Genomic DNA, 26,708 nt, shown 5'->3' on the forward strand with positions numbered 1-26,708 from the left:
CAACTAAAGTGAAGCAGGATGCCAAGAGACTAAGATTCGTCTCCCATTTTTGACCCTTATACCTGGACCAGGGATCAAAATCTTCCTTTTTAGATCATATCATAATTGACCACCCTCATATGCTCCTCCTTTCCCCACCTTCTCTAGTACTAAATCCATTCTGGCTTAGCTACAATTGAATCTGAGCTACGACAACAGATCAGTTTTCTCCATTCACTTAGCGCAGATGCCTGTCTTTCATTAATGACATCTAATTGCTTTGTTGTAATATTTTGATCAGTGGACATCCTCAATCTCTCTGAATTTCCAGTGCTTGGTCGGTAATAGTAATAGGTAGTTAGCAAATGCTGGTTGAATTTAATTGACTTGGGCTCAGCAGAGACTTGGGTTTTTGTGCTTCACAAGTTACTTCACACCTCTGTTTCTTCATCTGTATAAAGTGGTCAAAAAAGCTTATACCACACACCTCTCAGGATTGCCAGAGATGCATGTTGCAAATGGCTGAGTCCTACAGAAATGACAGTAGTTGCTGCAGCTCAGTTGAATTGACCAATGTCTTTGTCCATCTTCTGCTCTCCTCCTGACTCTCTATTCCTCTGCCATGCCTTAGCATTCTTCTTACCCTGGAAGGTCACTCGACCCCTGTGGTCCCTTCCTCTGATTAGTCAGTTCCTCTCAGAACCTTTTATTTGAAGGAAAGTCTCCGGGAGAGCCACGTCGTTATTTCTTCCCATGTTTCACTCCCGACTCCAGACCATCTTCACCATGCTTCTATGCAAGTCCCTTAGCCCTGGCTCCTCTTTTCAATTTTCTTATCTTTGTTTTTCCCTATGAGAAGTTAAGCTCATTGGGGACAGAAACTGTCTGTCGTTTTTATTTGTATTTGTATCCGTATCCCCAACTCTTAACGTAGTACTTGGGTGACAGATTCCAAATCAAGGGTGTTCTTTCTTACTTGAGTAGTTATATATTGTCATTTAAGAAGCTGATCCTGGAATTAGAAAAAAGCTGGATTCAAAACCTACCTCTGACACCTCCTGCTTGTGTGACCAAGTTAGTCTCTCTGAGCTCATATTCTTATTGGTGAAATGCACATTGATTTGACCAGAGATAAAATTGAAAACCTCATAATAATAACTACCACCATCACAATAATAATGGTGCCCAATAGTTATATAGCACTTATATGTCAGACATCTGCTAAGTGCTTTACAAACTAGCATCAGTACCATATTGATGGGGTTTTCAGGGAGTTCTAGCACCTCTGGCTTGAAGATTTGCTGAGCCATTTCTAGGGCAGCTCATCCATCACTATCTACTTTTTACCCAACTTTCACCTGTGGCTCCAAAAAGCTATATCTTGCACAGCAGCCACAGCCCAGATAAACCAGGTTAAACGTCCAGGGACAGGCTTCAAACCCATCAGGGAATTAGGGGAATGTCTACCCCAAGCATTTTAAGACTTCCCCCCAACAAATTGAGAGAATAACAATTTGTTCCAATAGCCATGAAGGTGGCAGAAGCAGTCACTGTGGAGAACCTAGAACCCAGACAAACATTGAAGATGCCAAGGTTACCCATTGCATCCTGTGCCATTACCAATCATCCTGAATTTTGTCTTGCCACTGTACTTTGATGATTGGGAGAGATGGTGAAGCTGAAGACTTTGTGCAACTCTGCCATACTTAAATACAGCCCATGTGCAAGTCAAGTCATTGCTTCATGATGTCATTGGTCCTCTTCAGAAACAAAGGATGAACAACCATGCTGATGATGAGACAACCATTCCTCTTGTGGAAGAAAGTACTGCTTGACACACATTGTAAATACTGATGGGGGATATTCTATGTATGAGGAAGTACTTTGCCCAGATCAGTGCATTAAAAATTGCTCCAAACAAGTATGAGTTTGGGATATTTTTGAGTTCTAACAAATATATTTCTTTTTTTTAATAAATTTATTTTTTTATTGATTTCTTAGAACATTTTTCCATGGTTACATGATTCATGTTCCCTCCCTTCCCTCTTTCCTCCCCCCCCACCCCAGACCTCACAAGCAGTTTCACTGGGTTATATACATGTGTTATTGCTCAGAACCTGTTTCCATATTTATTCTGTTCATAATAAAGTGATTTTTTAAAAAGCAAACCCCCAATTATATAGCCATAAAATCATGTGGTCAGCCATATGTTTTTCTTCTGCATTTCTGCTCCCACAGTTCTTTCTCTGGATGTGGATAGTGTTTTTTTCTCATAATAACAATATTTATCCAGTTAATTGTAGCTTTTGAACAAAACAGCATCTTTTCAAACTCTTCATAACACAAATAGGGTGAGAAGGCATTTTACAAAATATGACCTAGGAATTCTGAACTTCAGTGGTCAATAGTGGTTCACAATAATGACCCTGAGGCAGGACTAGAACCTAAAATTCAATTCAGTTTAGCTTCTCTCAGTAAGCCTTTATTAAGCAGCCACAGCACATCAGTAACTCCATCAGGGACTGAGGATACAGAGACAGTAAAAAAAGTCACTCACCTAAAGAGGTTTACTTTCTGTTCATTTCATTAGAGCGGCCATACCCTACCCCACCCCAACCCCAAATTGGACATCCAGGGACTTATTCTGATCACTGCAGCTGCCTTGAGTTCCTAACCCAGAGTTTCTGGGCCTTCAAGATCCCAAATTTATGCCTTTTGAATACAAGAAACATTCAAGTATCTTCAGTCTTACTTGAATAGTAGTTATATATTGTAATTTAAGAGATGACATATTCAGTAGTGGACTGACCTGGGGAATTAGAAAAAAGCTCATTTCAGAACCCACCTCTGATACTGGCTATGTGACCAAGGGTGAGTCAATTAGCCTCTCTGAATTTGTTTTCTTATTGGTGTAATGGGAGTGGTGAGACAGGCATAGGGTCATCATGAGATCCTACTGAGATAATGCATATAAAGTGCTTTGCAAATTTTAATAATTTTTTATTTGGTCATTTCCAAACATTATTTATTAGAGATAAAGATCATTTTCTCCCCCCCCCCCATAGCCGACGCGTGATTCCACTGGGTATCACATGTGTTCTTGATTCAAACCCATTTCCATGTTATTGGGTACTTGCATTAGAGTGTTCATTTAGAGTCTCTCCTCAGTCATTTCCCCTCAGCCCCTGTAGTCAAGCAGTTGCTTTTCATTGGTGTTTTTACTCCCACAGTTTATCCTCTGCTTGTGGATAGTGTTTTTTAGATCCCTGCAAGTTGTTCTGGGACATTGCATTGTCCCTAATGGAGAAGTCCATTACCTTCTATTGTACCACAATGTATCAGTCTCTATGTATAATGTTTTCCTGGTTCTGGTCCTCTCGCTCTGCATCACTTCCTGGAGGTTGTTCCAGTCTCCATGGAATTCCTCCACTTTATTGTTCCTTTTAGCACAATAATATTCCATCACCAACATATACCACAATTGGTTCAGCCATTCCCCAATTGAAGGGCATCCCCTCATTTTCCAAATTTTGCCCACCACAAAGAGTGCAGCTATGAATATTCTTGTACAAGTCTTTTTCCTTATTATTTCTTTGGGGTACAAACCCATCAGTACTATGGCTGGATCAAAGGGCAGACAGTCTTCTATCGCCCTTTGGGCATAGTTCCAAATTGCCCTCCAGAATGGTTGGATCAACTCACAACTTCACCAGCAATGAATTAGTGTCCCTACTTTGCCTCATCCCCTCCAGCATTCATTACTTTCCATAGCTGTCATGTTAGCCAATCTGCTAGTTGTGAGGTGATATCTCAGAGTTGTTTTGATTTGCATCTCTCTGATTATAAGAGATGTAGAGCACTTTTTCATGTGCTTATTAATAGTTTTGATTTCTTTGACTGAGAACTGCCTGTTCATGTCCCTTGCCCATTTATCAATTGGAGAATGGCTTGATTTTTTGTACAATTGATTTAGCTCTTTGTAAATTTGAGTAATTAAACCTTTGTCAGAGGTTTTTATGAAGATTGCTTCCCAATTTGTTGCTTTCCTTCTGATTTTAGTTATATTGGTTTTGTTTGTACAAAAGCTTTTTAATTTGATGTAGTCCAAATTATTTATTTTACATTTTGTGACTCTTTCTATGTCTTGCTTGGTTTTAAAGTCTTTTCCTTCCCAAAGATCTGACATGTATACTATTCTGTGTTTGCCTAATTTACTTATAGTTTCCTTCTTTATGTTCAAGTTATTCACCCATTTTGAATTTATCTTGGTGTAGGGTGTGAGGTGTTGATCTTTCCCATACTGTCTTCCAATTTTCCCAGCAGTTTTTATCGAATAGTGGATTTTTGACCCAAAAGCTGGGATCTTTGGGTTTATCATATATTGTCTTGCTGAGGTCACTTGCCCTAAGTCTATTCCACTGATCCTCCTTTCTGTCTCTTAGCCAGTACCAAATTGTTTTGATGACTGCTGCTTTGTAATATAGTTTGAGATCTGGGACTGCAAGGCCCCCTTCCTTTGTATTTTTTTCCCATTATTTCCCTGGATATCCTTGATCCTTTGTTATTCCAAATGAACTTTGTTATGTTTTTTTCTAAATCAGTAAAGAAATTTTTTTGGAAGTTCCATGGGTATGGCACTAAATAGAGAGATAAGTTTGAGTAGGATGGTCATTTTTACTATATTGGCTCATCCTACCCATGAGCAGTTAATGTTTTTCCAATTGCTCAAGTCTAGTTTTAGTTGTGTGGAGAGTGTTTTGTAGTTGTGTTCATATAGTTCCTGTGTTTGTCTCAGGAGATAGATTCCTAGGTATTTTATTTTGTCTAAGGTGATTTTGAATGGGATTTCTCTTTCTAGTTTTTGCTGCTGAGCTGTGTTGGAGATGTATAGAAATGCTGATGACTTATGCGGGTTTATTTTGTATCCTGCAACTTTGCTAAAGTTGATTATTTCAATTAGCTTTTTGGTTGAATCTCTAGGATTCTTTAAGTATACCATCATGCCATCCTCAAAGAGCGATAACTTGGTCTCCTCCTTGCATATTTTGATACCTTCAATTTCTTTATCTTCTCTAATTGCTACTGCTAGTGTTTCTAGTACAATGTCAAATAGTAGAGGTGATAATGGGCATCCTTGTTTCACTCCTGATCTTACTGTGAATGCATCTAGTTTATCCGCATTGCAGATGATATTAGCTGATGGTTTTATATATATATACTGTTTATTATTTTTAGGAACGACTCTCCTATTCCTATGCTTTCTAGTGTTTTTAATAGGAATGGATGTTGTATTTTATCAAAGGCTTTTTCTGCGTCTATTGAAATAATCATGTGATTTTTGTTGGTTTGCTTGTTGATATGGTCAATTATGTGGATGGTTTCCCTAATATTGGATCAGGTCTGCATCCCTGGTATAAATCCTACTTGATCATGGTGGATGACCCTTCTGATCACTTGCTGGAGTCATTTTGCTAGTATCCTATTTAAGATTTTTGCATCTATATTCATTAGGGAGATTGGTCTATAATTTTCTTTCTCTGTTTTTGACCAGCCTGGTTTTGGAATCAGTACTATGTTTGTGTCATAAAAGGAGTTTGGTAGAACTCTCTCTTTGCTTATTATGTCAAATAGTTTGTATAGTATTGGGATCAACTGTTCTCTGAATGTTTGATAGAATTCACTGGTGAATCCGTTGGGCCCTGGGGATTTTTTCTTAGGGAGTTCTTTGATGGCCTGTTGGATTTCATTTTCTGATATGGGATTATTTAAGAATTCTATTTCTTCTTCTGTTAGTCTAGGCAGTTTGTATTTTTGTAAATATTCGTCCATATCGCCTAGATTGGCATATTTATTGCCATATAATTGGGCAAAGTAATTTTTAATGATTGCCTTAATTTCCTCTTCATCGGAGGTGATGTCCCCCTTTTCATCTTTGATGCTGTTAATTTCCTTTTCTTCTTTCCTTTTTTTTAGTTAGATTGACCAGAACTTTGTCTATTTTTTTTTGTTTTTTCAAAGTACCAGCTTCTTGTCTTATTTATTAAATCAATAGTTCTATAACTTTTGATTTTATTAATTTCTCCCTTCATTTTTAGGATTTCTAGTTTGGTTTTCTTCTTGGGGTTTTTAATTTGATCGCTTTTGAGTTTTTTTTATTTGCATTTCCAATTCATTGATCTCTGTTCTCCCTAGTTTGTTGATATATACACTCAGGGATATGAATTTACCTCTGATTACTGGTTTGGCTGCATCCCAAAAGGTTTGAAAGCATGTCTCGCCATTGTCCTTTTCCTCGATGAAATTATTAATTGTTTCTATGATTTCTTCTCTAACTAAACGATTTTGTAGTATCATATTATTTAATTTCCAATTAATTTTTGATTTGGTTTTCCATGTACCATTACTGATCATTATTTTTATTGCCTTGTGATCTGAAAAGGCTGCATTTATTATTTCTGCTTTTCTGCATTTGTATGCCATGTTTCTGTAACCTAGTGTATGATCAATCTTTGTGAATGTGCCATGTGGTGCTGAGAAGAAGGTGTATTCCTTTTTGTCCCTATTTATTTTTCTCCATATGTCTATTAATTCTAATTTTTCTAAGATTTCATTCACTTCTTTTACCTATTTCTTATTTATTGCTTTGCAAATTTTAAATTACTATATAGATTTTAAATTGTTATTAGGTATAATCCTACGACTAATCACTACCTTGCTATTATTCTTTTCTATTTAATGTTCTGAGCCCCATAACAAGGGGATAAAATAACTACTTTAAAAAAATTGACTAAAAGTCTTGGAATACATTAACCTTCTGTAGAATTGCTGAAAGTACCTTTGGACTGTCTCCAGTGACAACCAGGATGACAAAAGACGTGTATATCTTTTTCTGTTCCCACATGTTCTCCAACTCTACCTGGTTAGAATTTCTCATAACAGGTGGGATTTCTGTGCACAAACAAAATTGCCAGAATAGTGGAAGATGGTGGCAATTTCCTTACAGTACCTTTTTTGAGGGTATGGTTCATTTTCTCATACAGAAGAAATGAAATGTTTTTTCCCTCTTGGAAGTACCTATTCTGTCAATAGACACCTGCTACATTTTTTTGTACCCTTATGGGACTAGAAGATATTTTTATTTATCATCTATATTTGTTGATTTCTTACATTAGGTCTATACTTGCCAAAACAGAAAGAAGAAGGCTGGATGCCTGTGTTTTGCTATATCTGTTGAGCATTCTAAAATAACTAGGCATCAGGGTAAAGAGAATTGAGGAGCAAATTATTTCAATTCCATTTATTCTCTATGTAAATAAACCTTATTAGAGCATATTTATTTATGGAAACTCATGCAGACATTTCCTAGGTTTAAAAGCCATGGAACCGATTTTTTATCCTTTTCCTAAACATTCATTTTATAGAACTTGTGCCTTCTTCCAGATAAAGCTTTGGCTACTCCCCCTATTGCCAGCATTCTGATTCAGACTCTCATTATGTTTTGCTTCTCAATTACCTCTTTTTTTATTTTATAATTTTTATTATGAAAATTTGTTACATTGCCTTAATTTCTAAAAACTTTACTTTCCCATCTCTCTTTCCAGAGAGTTATCCCTTCTAACACAGGATAAGAAAGAAAAAGAAAATTTAAAGGTAGTTCAGCAAAACTTATCAACAGCTTGATAGTATATGCAATTTTTTACTCCAATAGGGTCCTACCTGTGGAAGGAAGGGGAAAAAAAGGGTACATTTTCTCCTTTTTCCCTCTGGAGACAAATTTGGTTATCAGAATTGCATCCGACTTTTAGTGTATACCTCTAATCATACTCTTCTCCAGTCTATATTTATTTGGCATTCCACTGCTAAATAAATATATCTCATACATTTTTCTGATGATATTGTTTCCCCTCCTTCCCGTTGCACACTCTAAAGCCTTCATTTTCTTTCTTATTTTTAAACCCTTATTTTCTGTTTTATTATCAATTCTAAGACAGAAGAGCAAGAACTAGGCAACTGGTGGTGTGAATTTCCCAGAGTTACACAGCTTAGGAAGTGTCTGAAACTGGATCTGAATTCAGGACCTCTTGGCCTCAGGCCTGGTTCCTTATCTACTGAGCCACCTCACTGCCCCATTGTCTTCCTATATCTCCTTAAAGTCCAAATCTTTCACTCTGGCATTTAGTACCCATTACAGTCTGCTGGCACCATACCTTTCCAACCTGAACTCTCCAGCCAAATAAGACTGCTCTCTGTCTGGAGTGGCAACTTCATATAGTTGAGGCAGAATACTTCAAGTTCATTTTCCTCCTGGGTAAAATGGGGGCCCCATAATATTGTTGTGAGGAAAGTGCTTTGTTAAGTCTTAAAAGAACTATAGAATAGGATGTTTCACTATTATATGAGAGAGAGAAAACATGGACAGACCTGGGTCTTTATTATTAATCCCTAAATGTAAAAATCCCAAGAAGAATCCCAATTTATTGGTTGAATATTGTTTGAGGATTTGTGGGAGAATGTGGACAAGAATGACAGAGGATGAGATGTTCTGGGTCATGGAGGAATTGCCAACCTAGTTGAAGGAATAAAGGAAAGAAAGAAGCACATTTATGTGTTAGGCACTGTGCAAAGGGCAGGAGATACAAATACAAGGAAAAAGAAACAGTGTTTTTTCTCAAGGAGCTTACATGCTAATAGGGGAAAGAAATACACAAAATGGTCCTGAAATGAAAAGGAGAGAGGCTGATGAAGGGGATATGATTTTGAAATCCAGAGAAAGCAACAAGCCAGTAGGGGAAGAGATGAAATAGCCAATGAAATAGTGAGTCATTACTGTTGTTGTCATTCTTTTGGGAGGCAGTATAGTATAATAGAAAAAGCCCTGAATTTGGCACTGGAGTTGCTGGGTTCTGATCCTGACTTTTCCACTGATATGTTTGAAGTTTCTTCAGTTCTGTGGCTTTCAGTTTTCTTGGACTCCATGGTCTTTGGGGCCCCTTTCAGCTCTAGATCTCTGATCCAACAATTTTCTGCATTCTGGCCTCCATGTTTTTGTTCATACTAATACCTGGGGGCACCAAACAAGCGATCTGTCCCATACTCATATATGTAGCCAGTACCAGAGATAAAACTCAGACCTAGATTTTCCTGCTTCTGATGCCAGCTCTCCATCCAGTAAACTGTGTTGTCTTGGAAAAAGATAAACTATAGAACACAATAAACACCTCTCTCCTCTCCTCTCCTCCCCCACAACCTTCACCTGGTGAAATCCTATCCATCCTTCAATGGATAGCTCAAATGTCACTTCCTCCATGAAGCCGACACTGTTTACTCCTGGTTTCAAAAGATCATGCCCTCTTGTTAACTTCCATATGATTTTATTTGTCTTTCTCTTCAATATTTTATTATAGTTTCTATTTTGTATTTTACAAAGAAATAGCCTAACATTTGAGAAATGACCTTGGGAGTTAGACCACCCTGAGTTTGAATCCTGTATCTGATATGTATGAGACATGTAAAACCCTGGGCTAGTCATTTAACCTCTTATGCTCTGGCCCATCTCTCTAAGTACCTTTCCCCAACCTCTCTTTCCCTCCTCTTTGTCTCTCCCCTTCCCTCTTCACCCCTCTCAAAAATCACAAAGAGATACTAGGAACTGTTACTCTTCTGACATGATTCTGACCAATATATAGGAACTAAATACTAAGTAGAAATAATGGAAACCTTGGAAAGTAGTGGCCATCTCTGATATGTTTGCTATTCTGGCACATAAGATGGGAGAAATATGAACTAAACAACAAGATAGTAAGGTAGATTGGAACTTGACTGAATGACTGAACCCCCCAAAATGAGCAACTGGTACTGGAGTGCCCAGGAGTCTCTGTCCTTGGTGCTGATCTATTTCATTTTTTTAAAAATCATTTCAGTAAAGACCTAGATAGCATACTGATCAAAAATGCGAGTGACACAAAGATGATGCTTGGTATGATAAAAATTAGATGTGTTCTTTTTGGCCTCAGAAGATAAAACTAGAAGTAGAAATGTAGAGCTGTCCAACTCTACAGTGGTTGAGATACTCAGATGTAGTAAGATGGGCATCACTAGAGATTATTAAGCCTGAAGCGGAATGAGGATGTTGTAAAGGGATTTCTTGTCCGTGTATAGGTCAGACAAAGTGACTACCCTACCCTACCCTACCCTACCCTACCACTGTTAGATTCTATGGGTATTTCATAGGATCAAACATTTATAACTGGCTGGAAACTTGGAGGGCAAGTCCAGTGCCCGGTCTACTATCTTATTCTGCTCCTGTATTGGTCTGGGCTTGTAGGGCATGCTGATCATACACAAAATTGGTATGCCATGATGAAAACAGTGTTTGGATCTAGCCTTTCACTCCATGTCAACATGTACCAGTTGAGCTTATTTTTTATTTCTGAGCCCTGGATAAAGGGTATGTGGGACATGCTAGACCTAGTTTGCTCCCTCCCTTCTCTCAGCTTGATTTCACCTCATGACTACCTACTAATCACCTGACAGTGTCCTTCAGTTAGTAGTTGGCACTCCATATATTTAAGTTTAATTGCCTTAATAAGTTCTAGTCATCAGTCCTTGCCAGCCAGCTCCACCTAACCCAATTCAGTGGGTAGTTCCTCAGGGGTCCCAGTCCAGTCTAGTCAATTACCTCCCTCCCTTCCTGGCTTCTCTCTCTCCTTCCCTTCCTTTCTCTCTTTCTTTCTTCCTCCCTCCCTTCCCTTCTCAGTAATCTGTTTTACTGTTCATATTCCAGGAGAACCTTATGGCAACAGGCAAAGATAGTCTCTATTATTTCAATCTTCTTTTAGATATTTCCCAGTCAGTGTGCTCTCTGGCTTGTTCATTTCCTGCTGCATTTTGGATCACTACATCTGCTATGTTCTTACATCTGCTCTTTCCTTTATCCTAGATCAACCTGTTCACTGCTAAAAGCCAGCATCTCCTAGCAAATGCCAAAAAACCACAGGGTCTGAGCAATCAAAGCGAGGCATATTGGAGACCTTGATAGCTCAGTGACTTTTTGGTCCTGTGTGTTCTTCCCTTCAGATCTTAAGCTGTTTTTGCCAAACATCAAAGGGCACAAACAGACACCTAGCTTTTATAGTACTATCTAGCTTATTGCAGAGGAAAGAGGGCTGTATTTGGCATCAGAGGACCTGTGATTGAGTCTCAGCTTTGCTGTTTGTGGTTTATGTGACTATACTCGAATTACTTCCCTCTCTCCAAGACTCATTCTCCCCATTTGCAAAATGCAGAGGTTGGACTAGAATCAGCTTTTTTTTTTTAACCTTTTTTGAGTGTGTCATGAACCTTTGGCAAAGTCTATGTAGCCTTTCTCAGAATAACACTTCTAAAGCCATAAAATAAAATACTTAAGATTTCAAGGAAAACCAATTATGGTGAAACATTTATCAAATCTATATACAAATATAAACATATATAGGTCTAGATAAATTACTTATATATACACACAAACACATATGTTTGTGTACATATACATATGTAAATATGTATAGAATATATTATACATATTAAAATATAAAACAAGTTCATGGGCCTAAGAATCAAATTCCTGCCCTACATAATCTCTAGAGTTCCTTCTAGCTCTGAATCCTAGGATTTCTATATACTGATTTCAAGGCCTTTTGGTTTTTTAGGGAGTTATTGGTTTTCATCTAAGTTCAGGTGCCTGATCACAGAGGCAGAAAGAACAATCTGCCAAATCCCATACCTGACAGATACATCCCAGGACACAGGTGATTGTCAGCTGAGCAGTGGAAGAAAACAATGCAGTGGTCATGTAAAAGCATGAAGCAAATAGGATTCAATGGCAGAAAATTTCATAATGGTGCAATTGGGGACCTCAAACCCTAGGATGTGAGACTATTAAAAATAATCGGGCATGCTTAGCTTACAGAAGAGAAAATATGTGGAATAGGAGAGGGGTGCATTGGATCATAGATTTAGAGCTGAAAGGATCTGACTTTAGAAGCATCTAGTCCATCCTCCTTATTTTACACTTAATAGAGTCAGATGTAGAGTAAGAAACTCAAAGTCCTTTTAGTCCAAACCCTCTCATTTTACAGGTGAAGAAACTGAGGCTGAAAAGCTCAAGAGACTTGCCCATAACATTAGAGGTAAAATTTGATCTCATACCTCTCTGCCTTCTACCATCCCATTCTTTTTGTCAGGAGAGAGATAAAGACCTAGAGGATGAATGTGACTTGTCCAAGGTCATGCTGATAATAAACAGGAGAGCTAATATTACAACTCAGACTTTCAGAACAAATATGGAGCTCCTTCAACTCACTCTTTACTGTGTTTTGTTGTTACTCAGTCATTTTCCAGGCATGACCAACACCTCATGACCCCATTTGCAATCTTAGAATGATTTGCCATTTTCTTCTCCAACTCATTTTACAAAAGAGAAAACTGAGAAAAACAGGGTTAAATGACTTGTCTAGGATCACACAATTAATGCATTTCTGAGGTCAAATTTGAACTCAAGTCTTCCTAATTCCAGACATGGTAGCACTCTATCCATTGTATCTTTTCTCATGTTAGCCATCTTTAAAAATGTGTAGTCCTATCCTATATACAAGACAGATTAAACTTGTTTGGGACTGATGAATAACATTACAAGCAGGCAATTTCTGTTCAACAGAGATCCTCCTTTTTTCTTGGATCAGATCTGTGATTTATTTCATCATAGATAGAATTCAGGAGTTGAAGACAAGAAGATATGAGACCTAATCTAATCACCTGACCTCAATTTCCTCTCTATAAAATGGGAATAATAATAATAATAACACCTACCTCACAGGGTTGTTGTGAGAATCAAATAACATAGTATATGTAAAGTGCTCTGCAAACTTAAAATCTTTATCTATTGTTATTTGAGGAAAACCCTTAATAGAGAAACTTCCTTGACTAATGAAACTTGCCGTCTCCTGTGTAACTAGAGGGTTGCTTTTAATATCAAGAGGTTAAGTGGCTTGCCTAGGGCCACAATTCCAATATTAGCAGAGATAAGACTAGAACCCATGGCTCCATGACTTGGCAAAATATAGACCTAAACTTCCTAAATAACTGGACTCCGCTGTTGTATCATGAATTCTTTGTTAGCTAGAGAGCTTATTTGACCTTCTACTAGGTATGATACCAGCTGGGTGACCCTGGGCACTTAAATGTGCCAACATGGAGAACAAAATCTGACAAATTCTACCAACATGACCCCAGCTACCAAATAAATGTTGTTTGTTTATTATTTGCCCCCATAAACATGAAGTCAAGGGTTCGTCACAAAACTGACTCACTAGGTCACAGATTCTTTTTTTTTTAATTTTATTTAATTGATTAATTAAGAAATTTTTTCTATGGTTACATGATTCATGTTCTTTCCCTCCCCTCTTCCCACACCACTCTCATAGCCAACAAGCAATTCCACTGGGTTTTACACGTGTCATTGATTAAGATCTATTTCCATATTATTTTTATTTATTTATTTATTTTTAAAAATCCTTACTTTCCATCTTAGAATCAATACTGTGTATTGACTCCAAGGCAGAAGAGTGGTAAGAGCTAGGCAATGGGAGTCAAGTGACTTGTCCAGGGTCACACAGCTGGGAAGTGTCTGAGGCCAGATTCTATTTCCATATTATTGATATTTGCACTAGGGTGATCATTTAGAGTCTACACCCCCAATCATATCCCCATTGACCCATGTGATCAAGCAGTTGTTTTTCTTCTGTGTCTCTACTCCTATAGTTCTTTCTCATAAGTCCCTCAGAAATGTCTTGGATCATTGCATTACTGTTAGTAGAGAAATCCAATACATGCGATTGTAGGTCACGGATTCTTAGAGGCCCCTCACAACATGTTCATGAGGCTAGCTCCCATGCTTGTTAAGACTCATCAAAGAAGAAGGTGAACTTTTCTCATAACTATATTTAGATTTCTCTGTGTCTTGCAATTCAACTGAATTCAACAGATGTTCTTTGCTTCTGCTGCCTGATTATGCTGTCCTTTGTATCCCTGGGTTTAGCACACAGTAAATGCTTCATAAATGATCTTTGGTTGGTTGTGACCACCTAAAAAGAGCTTAAAATATCCATTTTAATAAAAATATTTATTTTAGCTGCTTTATGAATGACATGAAAAAATAAGCCAAGTAAAGATGGATATGAATGGATTCAAAGTGATATACACAGAACCAGGGAAAACAATAAATACAACACTTACAGCAACCTAAAAAGGAAGAATAAGAGCAACAATAAACAATACTGAAGCCTGAAAAAGTACAATGACCTGGGGCAGTTGGTGGCTTTGTGGCTAGAGCGCTATGCCTGCCTGGGTCCCAGAGGTCCTGAGTTCTAATCTGACCTCAGACACTTCCTAGCTATGTGATCCTACCCCATTGCATAGCCCTTACCACTTTTCTGCCTTGAAACCAATACTTAGCATTGATTCTAAGAGAGAAGATGAGGGCTTAAAAATACAGTGACTAAGCTTAGCCTCAAAGAGGAAATATGAAATGATACCTCTCTCCCTTGACGTGCCCACAGGAGTTGGGGATCATGCATGTAGAGTACTGCAGTATAGTGTCAGATATTTTTCTGCATTAGTTTTGCTGACTATCTCATCCTTTTTTAAAAAATTCTTTTTTATAATCTCTCTGGGTTAGAGAAGATGAAGGGATATAGTAGGACAGATCAGAATATCACTACAATTTATTATTTTTAATGTCAAGAGCCATTTTCTCCAAAACATTTATTTCTATTTGAAAGATTCAAATTCACTTGAATAGCCATTCAAATTCACATGAAGAACTCTGAAGGCAAGCATTATCCATGAGGCTGACTGTTAATCAATTGGATTCCAGATCCCCAATAAGGCTAGTTTATTTCCCCCCCCTCTTCTTTTGAAAAGGAATCCTTTGCTTGATTCCTTTGCTTATATCAGAAATATTTTGAAGCAATAGGTAACACCCACCCACATGAATGTTTCAAAGTCTCTAAATTCCCCAAACATGAACTGCATGTCAAACCATTCTTTAAATTGACTTTAGACAGCTTTTCCTTCTGGGCAGTCTCTTCTGACATTCCCACCAATGTTTCCATAGTAACTAATGTGTTCAGAATGTGTGTGTGTGTGTGTGTGTGTGTGTTATTGGAGGTGTATGTGTGTGTTATTGGAGGTGGGGGGGGGTGGCGAGGAGAAGCAGAGAAGATGAAAAACAAAAGAGAAAAACCAAATAAGAGAGCTACACATCCAAGGCTTTGGGGAGGAACTTACAAAGTTTTATCTATCACTTGTTTTAGAAGACCAGGAGGGCTCACATGGACTCCTGCCCCATCTGTCCTCCCATTCCCTTTCCCATCCCTGCTCCTAAGGGATGGGATACAGCTAGACCTACTCCCAAAGGTGCCAATTAGCATTTTATTGCACACCAAGGATCACCCATTAATGACCATTTGGAGTGCTTCTCACCCAGATTTTCATCTATATGCTTCCCTCCTCCCCCCTCCCTAGGCAGTCCATTAGTTACTATGGTAACAGTGAGGTAATTGGGATCTGTCACTGATCTGCCCAGAAAATATAGGATCAAGTCAATTTATAGGTTTGTTGGGAAAACAGTGGTTAGGAAATGTACCTGTAAGTAATTATTATGGCTGTGTGTGAATGCCCATTGAGGTGAGGAGTGTTGGAACTTTATTAGGACAGTTATGCCTAAGCCGGGATGTCTTCCCTTGCCCCCCCCATCTATAAAATGGTTCTGTGCCACATTGATGACATTAGGGAGGTTACTTAATGGACAATTATTTTCTCATGACATCTAGAACAGTGGCATCTTCTTTGATTAAAACAGCTGTTCCTCCAAACTCATTTCTGTTATAACTTTACTTGATTAAACCCTGAGTCATCTGCAGGCTAAGTCAGCCCAGGGGGCCATTCTTTTGTGGATATACTTGGAGATAGATACAGTGATGTGCTGAAATGACTTCTAACCAGAGCTGATTGTTAAATTGTCACCTCAGAAATCAATAAATGCTACAAATCAGGGCTTTATTTATTTATTTTTAAATTGTCTACTATTCAGAAAGTGAGAGAAAAATGTGAGAAAAAATAAGGCAAATTATTGCCTCTAAGGATATACAGTTTAGGCTCCCATGCCATGAAATGATCCCATCTCTGTCTGTTGAATTCCTATAGTTGTTGTTCATTCATTTCAGTGATGTCTGATACTTTATAACCCCATTTAGGGTTTTCAAGGAAAAGATACTAGAGTGGTTTGCCATTTCTTTCTCCAACTCATTCTATAGGAACTAAGGCAAAAAGGATTAAATAACTTGGCCAGGGTTACCCAGCTACTAAGTGTCTGAGACTGGATTTGAACTCATGAAGTCATCTTATGAGTCTTTCTGATTCCAATTCCTCTTCACTACCTAGCTGCTCCAAGCCATCTTTTAAAGGAAGAGTTCATGTAGCACTTCCTCTAGGAAGCCTAGGGAAGTAGTTTGGTATAGTAAAAATCTGATGATCTGGGTTCAAATTTGACTTTTGTTATCACCTATGTAAGCTTGGCCTATTCCTGCCCCAGCTTCCCCATGTGAAAAATGAGAGTTGCATTACTTTTTCTAAGTTTCTTCCAGATCTGCATCTATGATTCTCAATTGCCCCTAGAACAGAGGTGGGATGTCAGGGTGGGGATGGATATTATGGATCAGATGACTTAGTTCACTTAGGTTAGAGTACTTGGAAAGGATAATGATGGAGGGATATGGTACTGCTCTACTTATGGAAAGGCAAAATTGCCAGGCTTAAGGAGTTTATATTTCATTCAGTAGCTATAGGGAGCTATTACAGCGAAGAGATATGACAAGTTCTCTGCATCAGAATGATTTGTCTGGAAATCTTCTTAGGGTTGGAGTAGGGTCTTAGGTAGAGAGCTGAAAGGAACTTTAAGACCCATCTAGTTCCACCTTCTCATGTACGTAAGAAAACATAGAAGGCCTAAGAGTCGGTCATACTGTACCCAAGATTGCAGAGATAGTAAGAAAGTGATGAGATGGAATTTGAACTCAGTCCCTAAAGTTTCAGGTTCTCTGATTGTCCTTTGTATTACATCACACTGCTGAATCCTGAATGGGGGGAGATGATATAAGGGAAAGTTACCTCTTAAAAGGCTCTTGCAACAATTCAATGGGATAATAGTGAGGAATATTAGGGTAGTAGCAGTGGAAACAGAGGGGAAAGGAAGAATTCTAGAGACCTTCTGGAGAGATAATCTTCAAGTCTATGGCAACTGATTTTGTATTGTGAGGAGAGAGAATTTAAACATTTAGCCTGAATTTAAACATGACACAAAGAGTAGATAATGGCACTCCTGAAAGAAGAAGTTACTTTAGAAGGAGATTTTTGAGGGAAAGATGGTGAGGCTAGTTTGGGCTATGTTGAGTTTGAAGTGATGGGCAGGACATCCAGGTAGAGGAAGAGACAACAATAATAGATGTGAGGAACATGAAGAAAGGTTTCATATAGAAGATGAGTCTTCTGGAAGGAAGAGAGTCTGTAAGATGGAAGTCAGTTGGGAGAGGATGCTCTCAAGTCAGAGAGGCAGCAATTCTGAAGGCATGGAGATGGGAGATGGAGGATCAGGTATAAGGAATAGAGGGAAGGACAAGTTATCTGATGATGATGATGATGATCAGCATTATTAACCTTGAGAAAACTCTCCTGTAAGTCTTCAGAAAGAAGATGAGGAGTCAGCAAAAGAGATAAGGAAGAAGTTAGAGATGGGAGAATAGAACCAGGAGAATATATCTCAGGCAAATCACTTCCTTCTCTTGGTCAGTCTCCTAATTATTAAAATGTAGAGGTTGACTATAAGGTCCAGCTTGAAGTCTATATATTTTATTCCACGGGAGAAGAGAATACCCAGACTGGAGGGGAGGCATTAACAGTGGAATAGGGCCACTGGGTTGTATGGTGGATAGAGTGCTAGGTCTGCAGTCAGGAAGATCTGATTTAAAATTGAGCTTCATATACTTATTAGGTGTGTGACTCTGGGCAAGTCATTTATCCCTGTTTCCTTATCTGTAAAATGAGATGGAGAAGGAAATGACAAACCACTCCATTGTCTTTGACAAGAAAACCCCAAATGGAGTCACAAAGAGTTAGAAACAACTAAAAAATGCCTGCAATTGACAGTGGAACAGGCCAAGGAAGATGCCTGGATGGTGGTGGGGGGAAGCCACTGGATTTGGTGATTAATGCCAGTGGTATTGAAATAACACTTTCAGCAAAGTAGTAGAAGTGAAAGTCAAATTGGAAGGGATCAAGGAAATAGTAGGAAGCAAAGAATACATTAAGTATGGACTTATTTTGAACTATGTTGGGCTAGGATGGGGAAGAAAGATATGGGCTGATTGTTTAAGAGTTTGGGATTAGGAGGGCCTTTCTCTGATTAATGAATTAGGGAGAACTAAGCATGTTTGAGAATGGAAGGAGCTAGTGGAAAAAATATATTAGAATTTAGATGAACACATTTTAGTAATTTTGGAAGCAAAGTCCCAAAATGCTTTCCAAAATGACTGTTCAAAACTACCAATAATGCATTAGTGTGCTTGTTTTTTCTGCAACCCCTCCAACAATTGCCATTTACTTTTTTTGGCCATCTTTGCCAATATAGTGAATATGATATTGAATCTCAGAATTGCTCTAATTAGCATTTTTCTATGAGTGATTTGAGGCATTTTTTTTTCACCCAACTGTTGATAACTGGAATTTCTTCCTTTGAAAACTATTTGCTATAACTTTTGACTATTTACCTAGTAGGAAATAGCTCTTGATCTTATAAATTTGAGACATTTCTTGGATATTTGATCTTTATGATAGAAACTTGCTGAAAATATTTCCCTGAGTTAATTATTTCTAATTTTGGTTGTATTTATTTGGGGAAAATAAAAAAAAAATCAATATCACTTCCTCCCTTCCCAGGAGTTTATAAACCATCCCCTTAATAACATATTCTAGAATTTTATCAGAAAGAGGTCAAGCTTATTCTCTTATAATTTGAAGTGACTTCTTTACCCTTTTTTGGTGGGAGGTGCTGAGCAGAAATTGGAACATACATTTCCCATCTCCATTCCCATGGCACCTTTCATATTTTTCAAAAATGTAAAATGAACTAGAGAAGGAAATAGCAAACCACTCCAATATCTTTGCCAAGAAAACCCATTTCACCAACTGCCTATTGGACATTTCAACCTAGATATCTCATTGATATCCCAACTCATCATGTCCAAACTAGAACTCATTTTCTTTCTTCCCAGCTCCAAGTTTTTTCTCAATCTAGAATCAGCACTACTCCAGGCCTCCTCTTCTTTTTTTCAGGCTTTCTTCTTTTTTAAAAATCCTACCTTCGGTCTCAGAATTGATACTAAGTATCAGTTTCAAAGAATAAAAGTGGTAAGGACTAGGCAATTGGGGTTAAGTGATTTGCCCAAAGTCACACAGCTAGAAGCAGCTGAAGCAAAAGAAAAGGAGTTAGATATTATGGCAAAGACCTAACTGGAAACAAAGGGTTTGCCCTTACTTGGAAAATTAATGAATTCTACTCTATGAATATAAAGGAATATTATTGCACCAAAAGAAATAATGGAAGGGATGATTTCAGAGCTACCTGGGAAGACTTCTATGAACCAATATTTAGTAAAGTAAACAGAATCATGCAATATATTATAATGATACTATAAAGAAAGGCAACTGCAAAAAGCTTAAAAACTGTGTTCAATGCAATGACCAACCCTGATTCCAGAAAACCACTGATGAAACATGCTACATACCTACCGACAGAGAGGCAATGGACTCAATTTGTAGAATGAGACATAGTTTTCAATATTTCCAATGTAGGTTTGTTTTGCTTGACCATGCAAATTTATTTCAGGGCTTATGGGAGAGAGAGTTTCCACTTATGGAGGGAATATGTGGGAGTGGGAAGGATAGGATAGTCAATAAAAAGAAAAGTAAAAGAAAAGGCCACTGAAGCATTAAAAAAAATGCACAGAAGAGATCCAAAAGTCACAAAGAATCTTAAACAACAGAATTTTGAAAGTGACATGTTGAATTGATTATATATTGAAAGGGATGTCACTGGTCTGGACAGATGCCCTTGGTCTTCAATAATTTTTAATGATTACTTGGAGAAAGTCATAGCAGGAGTTCTTAATAAGATTATAAATAATGAATTTGTGAAGAAAAATATGCATTAGACAAAACAATCAGGATTATTGTTATAAAACCGAAAGGGATTCCATGGAGTACAAATACTTCATTTTACAAACAGGGCTCTTTGGGGAAAACCCAGGTTCCTTTAACATGATAGCAACCTCCATGGTTGGGATTTGTCCTGGGTATGCCAGGCCTTCTAACATGAGGTACTACCATATGGATGGTGGCTAGCCTCTTTTGATTAACTGTACAGCTTGTGACAGTGTCTCTTCTAATAGAATGGTGATAATAACGTCTGGACCCAAGATGATCAGTTTAGAAGGGATTTTAGAAATCACTGAGTTTCAATCATTTTATTTTTGTTGTTCTTCAGTCATATCTGACTCTTTGTGACCATTTGGGGTTTTCATGGTTTTCCATTTCCTTCTCCAGGTCATTTTACAGATGAGAAAAATGAGGCAAACAGGATTAAGTGACTTGCCCATGGACACACAGCTAGGAACTGGGACTGAATTTGAACTCAGGTCTTCCTGATTCGGGGTCTCTTGCTATCCACTGGGTCACCCAATTGCTTCAGGAATATAAAATGACTGGTCTAAGATTTGAGAGGGAGTGAACATCAGAAACAGGATTTGAACCCAAGCTATGATGACTTCACAGGGCTCCATATTACCATGCTTGCTTTTTCCTTGAAGATTTATTGCCAGACCTGTTTGATAAAAGGAGGTAAAGCATTCAGTTACGAATGCAAGGTAACATTAAAATTATGTCATCAGGTTACTTTTTATAAGGACATTTATAGACTCTCACTTTCCCTATATTTCTTTAGTATATGAAAGAGCTCTGGTTGGTATTCCCTACCTTTCCCTGGCTTTTGGGTGACAATTGTTTTCCTGAATAATAGTGATTAGGATGAAGATAATAATAACTATTATTTCCATAGTGCTTTGACTTTTTTTTTAAATTTTTGCAAATCCCCTTTTTTTTCAAAATACCCCTGTAAATCTGGTGATACAAGGATTTACATGACCCTTTTTACATTTGAAGAAATAAAGTCTGAGAGAAGTTTAGAGTCTGAAGGGATCTTAGAGGACATCTAGTCAAATGCTCTTATTTTTACTGTGGAAAGGAAAGCCCGAAGGTCAAGTGATTTAACCATAGTCACTCAGCTAGCCAAAGACAGAACTAACAATTTCAGCTCCTGCACTGCCTAAAGCAAGGCTTTCTACTCTACTTTTCCTATCATAAGGTGCTTTTCCTCTTTTCAAAATTCTGAGTCTCCCGTTCACGGACACAAAAAGGTGTTCTGGAGTCTCTGTCTCCTTCCACCGCAGAGTAGTGCCCGGCTGCCCTCTAGAACCACAGGATCATAGATTTGCTGCAGCAAGGGGCCTCAGATGCCATCTGATGCAAGGTCCTCATTTTACAGATAAAGAAACTGAGGACTAAAGGTTATATGACTTGCTCCATGTTTCCCTAGTTAAAGAATGATAGCGTGGAGGAGTGATTCGCAGTCTTCGACCCCAATCCCAGCACTCCTACTGGCCAAGCTGCAGTCTCTCAGACGTGGTCAACAGCCAGCAGGTGCTTAAGGCCTGACTGGGGGCCACGGTTTCGGCCCAGGTTGACTCTAGAAACTGTGCCAGCGCCCAACCAGCAGCCTGGGACGGGCTCTCCGGGGGCACAGAAGCAGCCGGCAGCTCGACGCTTGGCCGCTGTGGGACCAGGTAGGGCGTGCTGAGAGCTGGGAAGACAGGCGGCACTGCCTCGCCTCGCGGAGCGGGGCTCTGGAGGCTTCTTTCTGCCTGCGCTACGTTGCGCTGCGCCCTCTGGCACGCTCCCCCATTGGGCAGAGCTAGAGCGCCCCGCTCAGGCTCCGGGTCCCGGCTGCTGGGCTTCCGGAGCGACGAGGCAGTGGCCGAGGCGGCGCTAGTGTCCTCCCTACTACTGAGGTGAGCAGGACATTGGCCGGGCTCTTGAGGGATATTAAGGGAACAGCCCTGGCTGGGACGAGTTGGGGGTGGGGGGCGCTAGAGAGAGAGGGACTTCTTTCTCCAAGTTAGCTCACTCCTCAAAAATGCAGGTGTCAGAAAGTTTTCGGGTAGGCGCGCCCCCGGAGGACAGCTCCCAGTCTGACCTAGGTATGCCCTGGGAGAGAGGGTATCTGACAGGACTGGGATGGGATTGCTCTGTGCCGCGGGGACTGCTGGGAGCCCTGGGATAAGGTCACTGACAATTGAAACACACACGCAGTCCTTGCCATTTCAACCGCGGGGCGCAGAGGAAGATCTGGAGAAAGAAAAATGTCTGGGGCGGGGAAGCCTGTCTTCTCCAAGAGCAAAGGGTTTTTCAAATGTATTTTGTGGGGGAGGGGTTTTGGGGGGGGAAGTGGGGATGGTAAATTTTTCTTACCTCCTTCCTTTCAAAGTGGCAGCTCTTAAAAGTTGTATTGAGATTCTCTCCCCTGACCTCCCAGGCATTCCCGTCGGGGGCTTGCATGGAAGACAAATCTAAGGCAATGTAGGCAAAGCTTTCAGTTATAACTGCACAAACTTCCTGCCCTAGGCCCACCCTCCAGAGGAATTGAAGGCAAGCTTGAAGGGGGGGGGGGGGGAAGGAAGAAGAGGAGAACCAGGAAGACTTCTTCAAGTACTGAACTGGGGCTTTTGAGTTGAAACTCATCACCAGCTGGGAAACAGGCCAATTAAAAGTTAACAGGTCAGCGGGTCCAGATTTCGGTTTTCTTTCTTGTAAATAGTTAATCATGGACAGGGACAAGAGGTCCTGAGGTAGTTAACATCTCTCCCTCTTGGAATTTTTTTTTAGGATGGGGAAGGCGTCCAGAGTTTTCTTTCATTCTTATCCTACAGCACTAAATTCTAGGCCTGAGCACTGTGCAACAACAGAGGTGAGCTCATTTGGCAGGCAGCAGGGAGCCTATTTGCTTAAGAGAATTATATCCCACTGATATTTGGGCTTATTTCTCCAACATCCCAACTGATACTAATTATACAGCCTTTCCTTGTACAACAGCCTTACTTAATTCTCATGACTTCCCCTCCGTATTCTGACTTCTTTTCAAAAAGACACTGCCACAGCTCACCTCGATCTAGAAAAATAATTAAAAATGTCAAAGAAGTCGGGAGGTTTCCCTTTAAAACCAGTGGCTTTTGTTCTTAAAGAACGTGGAGGGATATCTTAGGGAAACATTTTCCAGCTCAAGATGATCCACATTGACATGCCTTTTGGCATTCAATTTGATGAATTTATTAAGCATTTATTGAGTCATCAGTGTGACTTTGGACAAGTCACTTAACTTTCCTGTTTCCTGGTCTGTAAAATGAGGGTCTTCTACTAAGAGGCTTTTGAGACCCCTTCTAGCTTCAAATCTGTTATCCTGTCACTGTAAGCACCTACAATCTGGTACTGTGCTAGGTGCTAAGGATTGGAAGACAAAACTGAACACAGCTCTTGCCTTTAAAGAGTTTACCTTCTTCTGGTTGTTGGAGGTACTAAGAACCTACCTCTACCTTTAACTTCATGTCTGTAACTCACAACAAAAAGGAGGATCTGACTGTCACTTTTTGTTTCAATGACATAAGACTTTGGATTTAGAGCTGGCAGCAACCATGAGAAGAAATCAGATCCAAAACACTCTCTTTGGGATTGGACTCTCTCAAAAGGAGAAACTGAACACTTAGAGAGATGTTCAGCTACATAGTGCAGTGGATCACTGGGCTTGGAGTTAGGAAGACCCAAGTTTAAATCCTGATTCAGACAGTTGGCTCAGGCAAGACATTTATCCTTTCTGGGTCTCTGCTTCCTCATTTGAATAACAAGAGGGTTTTCACCTTGGGTCACTTCCAACTCTAAATCTGTGATCTTATAAGTGATCTGATTCCAAATTTAGTGTCCTCTTCCCTCCCCCATCCCACCCCTTCCAGCCTTTGTGTGAAGCTTTGTCACTTCTACCACTCAGTTTTATAGATGGGCATTTTTTTTTAAAGAAGCCCTGCAGAAGGAGCTTAATAAAAAGAAAGAAAAGTGGGCATTCTGAAAAGGATAGGAATATATTTTTCTAGCCCAGAAAGGATGACATTATCCAGAGTGTTGGAAAGTGTGTTTGAAAGAGGGCAGAGCGTCCACTCACACACATTTCTCTCTAAGGAGCATGGAGATTTGATTTAGAACCGCAGTTCATTTGGTTTTTGTAATATTCTGCAGTGATCTCTAATCATTGCAGACCATATATTGAACAGAAGCTTTTAATCCCTGCTACCAAAATGTTTTGCGTCCATTTGAACACTTCCAAATTGAAATGCTGAATTAGTATTCATTGAAAACCAGTTTCTCACAAAGAATGTATCTGGAATGAAACCTTCCTAAGCCTTCTTTGCATTTCCAAGTGCACCTTCAATTCTTTACAAAAGTCATTGTTCCTGGGGATGGCAGCTTTTGTCAGTTCCCTCATGTCACCTCCAGAGGGCACAGCCATCCCAAATTTTCTGAGTTTCAGCCTTGCCAACAATTCATTGTCAGGGAAACAGTGGCTTTTTATTAGTTTGGAATCTTGGAGCAAAAACCCAAACCTGAACCCCACACCCTAAATATTGCCACAAATCAATCAATCATTCATTCAAGAAAAGTTTATTAAGCATGTATGCTAGGTACTGTGTGAGGTGTCTTTCAGGTACAAGGCAGGTAGTAGAACAGAAGGACTTTGGAATTAAGAGGACCTGAGTTCAAGGAGTGACTGTAATTTCTTTTCTTGTGACCTTGGGCAAATGACAACTTCTCTAATGAAAGGGATTGCATTATCAAGGATTCTTAACCTTTTGGGAACTCCTTTGGCAAGCTAGTAAAGCTGATGGATTCCTTTTCAGAATTATGTTTTCAAATGCATCAAAAAAAATATGAAGGATTACAAAGGAAACTGATTAGATGACAATTCGGTTATCTATTTGGATGGATGGAGGATAGATAGATAGATAGATAGACAGACAGGTAGATAGATAGATAGATGATAGATAGATGATAGTTCACGTTACAAACCTTTAGATAGATGAAATGACCTCTAAGGTCATTTCAGTTCTAAATCTGTGAATAGTCCAATCTCCAGTGATTGTTTTATAGAACATGTCACAGTATTTTTAAACAAACTATCTACATTTTCATCTTGGTTAGATGGAACCAAGAAGCTATGGCAGAAATGTTGGATCCTCTGATGAAGCAAACATGTTCCAGGTTTAAACATTAATACCAGCTGGGTTCAAACTGTGCCCTTTGTTTTTCCTAAACTCATTAAATAGCATATTTGCTATAGCCTTGACCTGGTATTTGGCAGAGAAATTACATTCAAGGAACCAGGTTCCCTGAAAAGTCCGAAGTTTGGGCTTGTTCAATTACACCAAATATCGTTTGTGTAATTATATTACCCGAAATACCACTGTAGCATTAGCATTCAGGCTGTTATTGTAAAATAGAGTATTATGTTGGGATAATTGTTTTAGAAGCTTTTGCTGTGGAAGCTGTGCAAAACATTTGGGAGGATTTATTTTGGTAGCATCAAAATTTATGGTGACTTTTTATTTTAAAATGTCTTTATTCATCTGCAGAGGAGGGAGATGTTGATGTGAATTTGCTCCAAGAAGAATGGGGTTATTTTCTTTTTAAAAACTGACATTAGGCTATCTATTCTGCCTGCTTTGTCTCAGCTTTCAAGACTGTTTTTAAGTGTGCAGTTGAATGAGGGTAAGAATGGGAAAAGAAAGAAGAAGAGATAAGGAATTGTGCAGAGCATTTGTGGATTTCTTTTATGTGTTTTCTTTCAAGCCTTTGTTTGCTGTTAACTTTCTGCCATTTTCTTTTGCTGATTCTTTACTAGTTAACATTAAGCTTAAAAGAAACTGTGACATGAATGTGTGAAGGGGATTGTAAATTATTTAAAACTGTTTCAAGTAAGGATATGCATATATGTCTGTATACAGGGAGAAGGAGAGAGTGAGTGTGCTTTGTATATACTATAAACTTATTTCCATATTGGCATCTTGTTTGAAAATTTTTGGAAATAATTTAAGGTTGGTATTGGAAGTGTCCAACTTTCCTGTTTCGTTCTTTGAAGATGCCAGAGATGTGCTTCTGATACCAAAACATAGGCTGTGTTGCCTGAGGAAGGAGGTTTAAGTAGCAGGAGCTGCAAAATGTGCAGCAGAATCAAAAGGGGCCCTTTGGAAATATCCCTGAAGTCTGGTTAAGCCTCACATTAGCCAATCTGGACTAATGTCTGTAGTGGGGAACGATAATTAGCAAATCTACAAATTATCCCTCTGCTTTATGTTTCAATGCTGGAAGCTTAAATGTTAGTTTAATGATTTATGCCTTGATTGTTTATGTTCATCCTGTCTCCCTGAAGAGACTGTAAAATCCTTTCGTGTAGGGACAGGACTTTATCTTATCTCCCCTCCCCA

At 39.0% G+C, this 26,708-nt stretch overlaps 1 long non-coding RNA gene across 1 annotated transcript; it reads right to left on the reverse strand.

Annotated features, from left to right (window-relative positions):
- Nucleotides 1–20,579: 20,579 nt before the first annotated feature.
- LOC130454511 (uncharacterized) lies at nucleotides 20,580–22,982 on the reverse strand. Its single transcript, XR_008912114.1, has 2 exons — nucleotides 22,654–22,982; nucleotides 20,580–20,950 (listed from the first exon to the last, which is right to left on the reverse strand). It is a non-coding gene; the product is annotated as an uncharacterized LOC130454511 (long non-coding RNA).
- Between the last annotated feature and the right edge of the window lie 3,726 nt (nucleotides 22,983–26,708).

Source organism: Monodelphis domestica, chromosome 5 (assembly GCF_027887165.1).
Source record: "Monodelphis domestica isolate mMonDom1 chromosome 5, mMonDom1.pri, whole genome shotgun sequence".
Lineage (NCBI taxonomy): Eukaryota > Metazoa > Chordata > Mammalia > Didelphimorphia > Didelphidae > Monodelphis > Monodelphis domestica.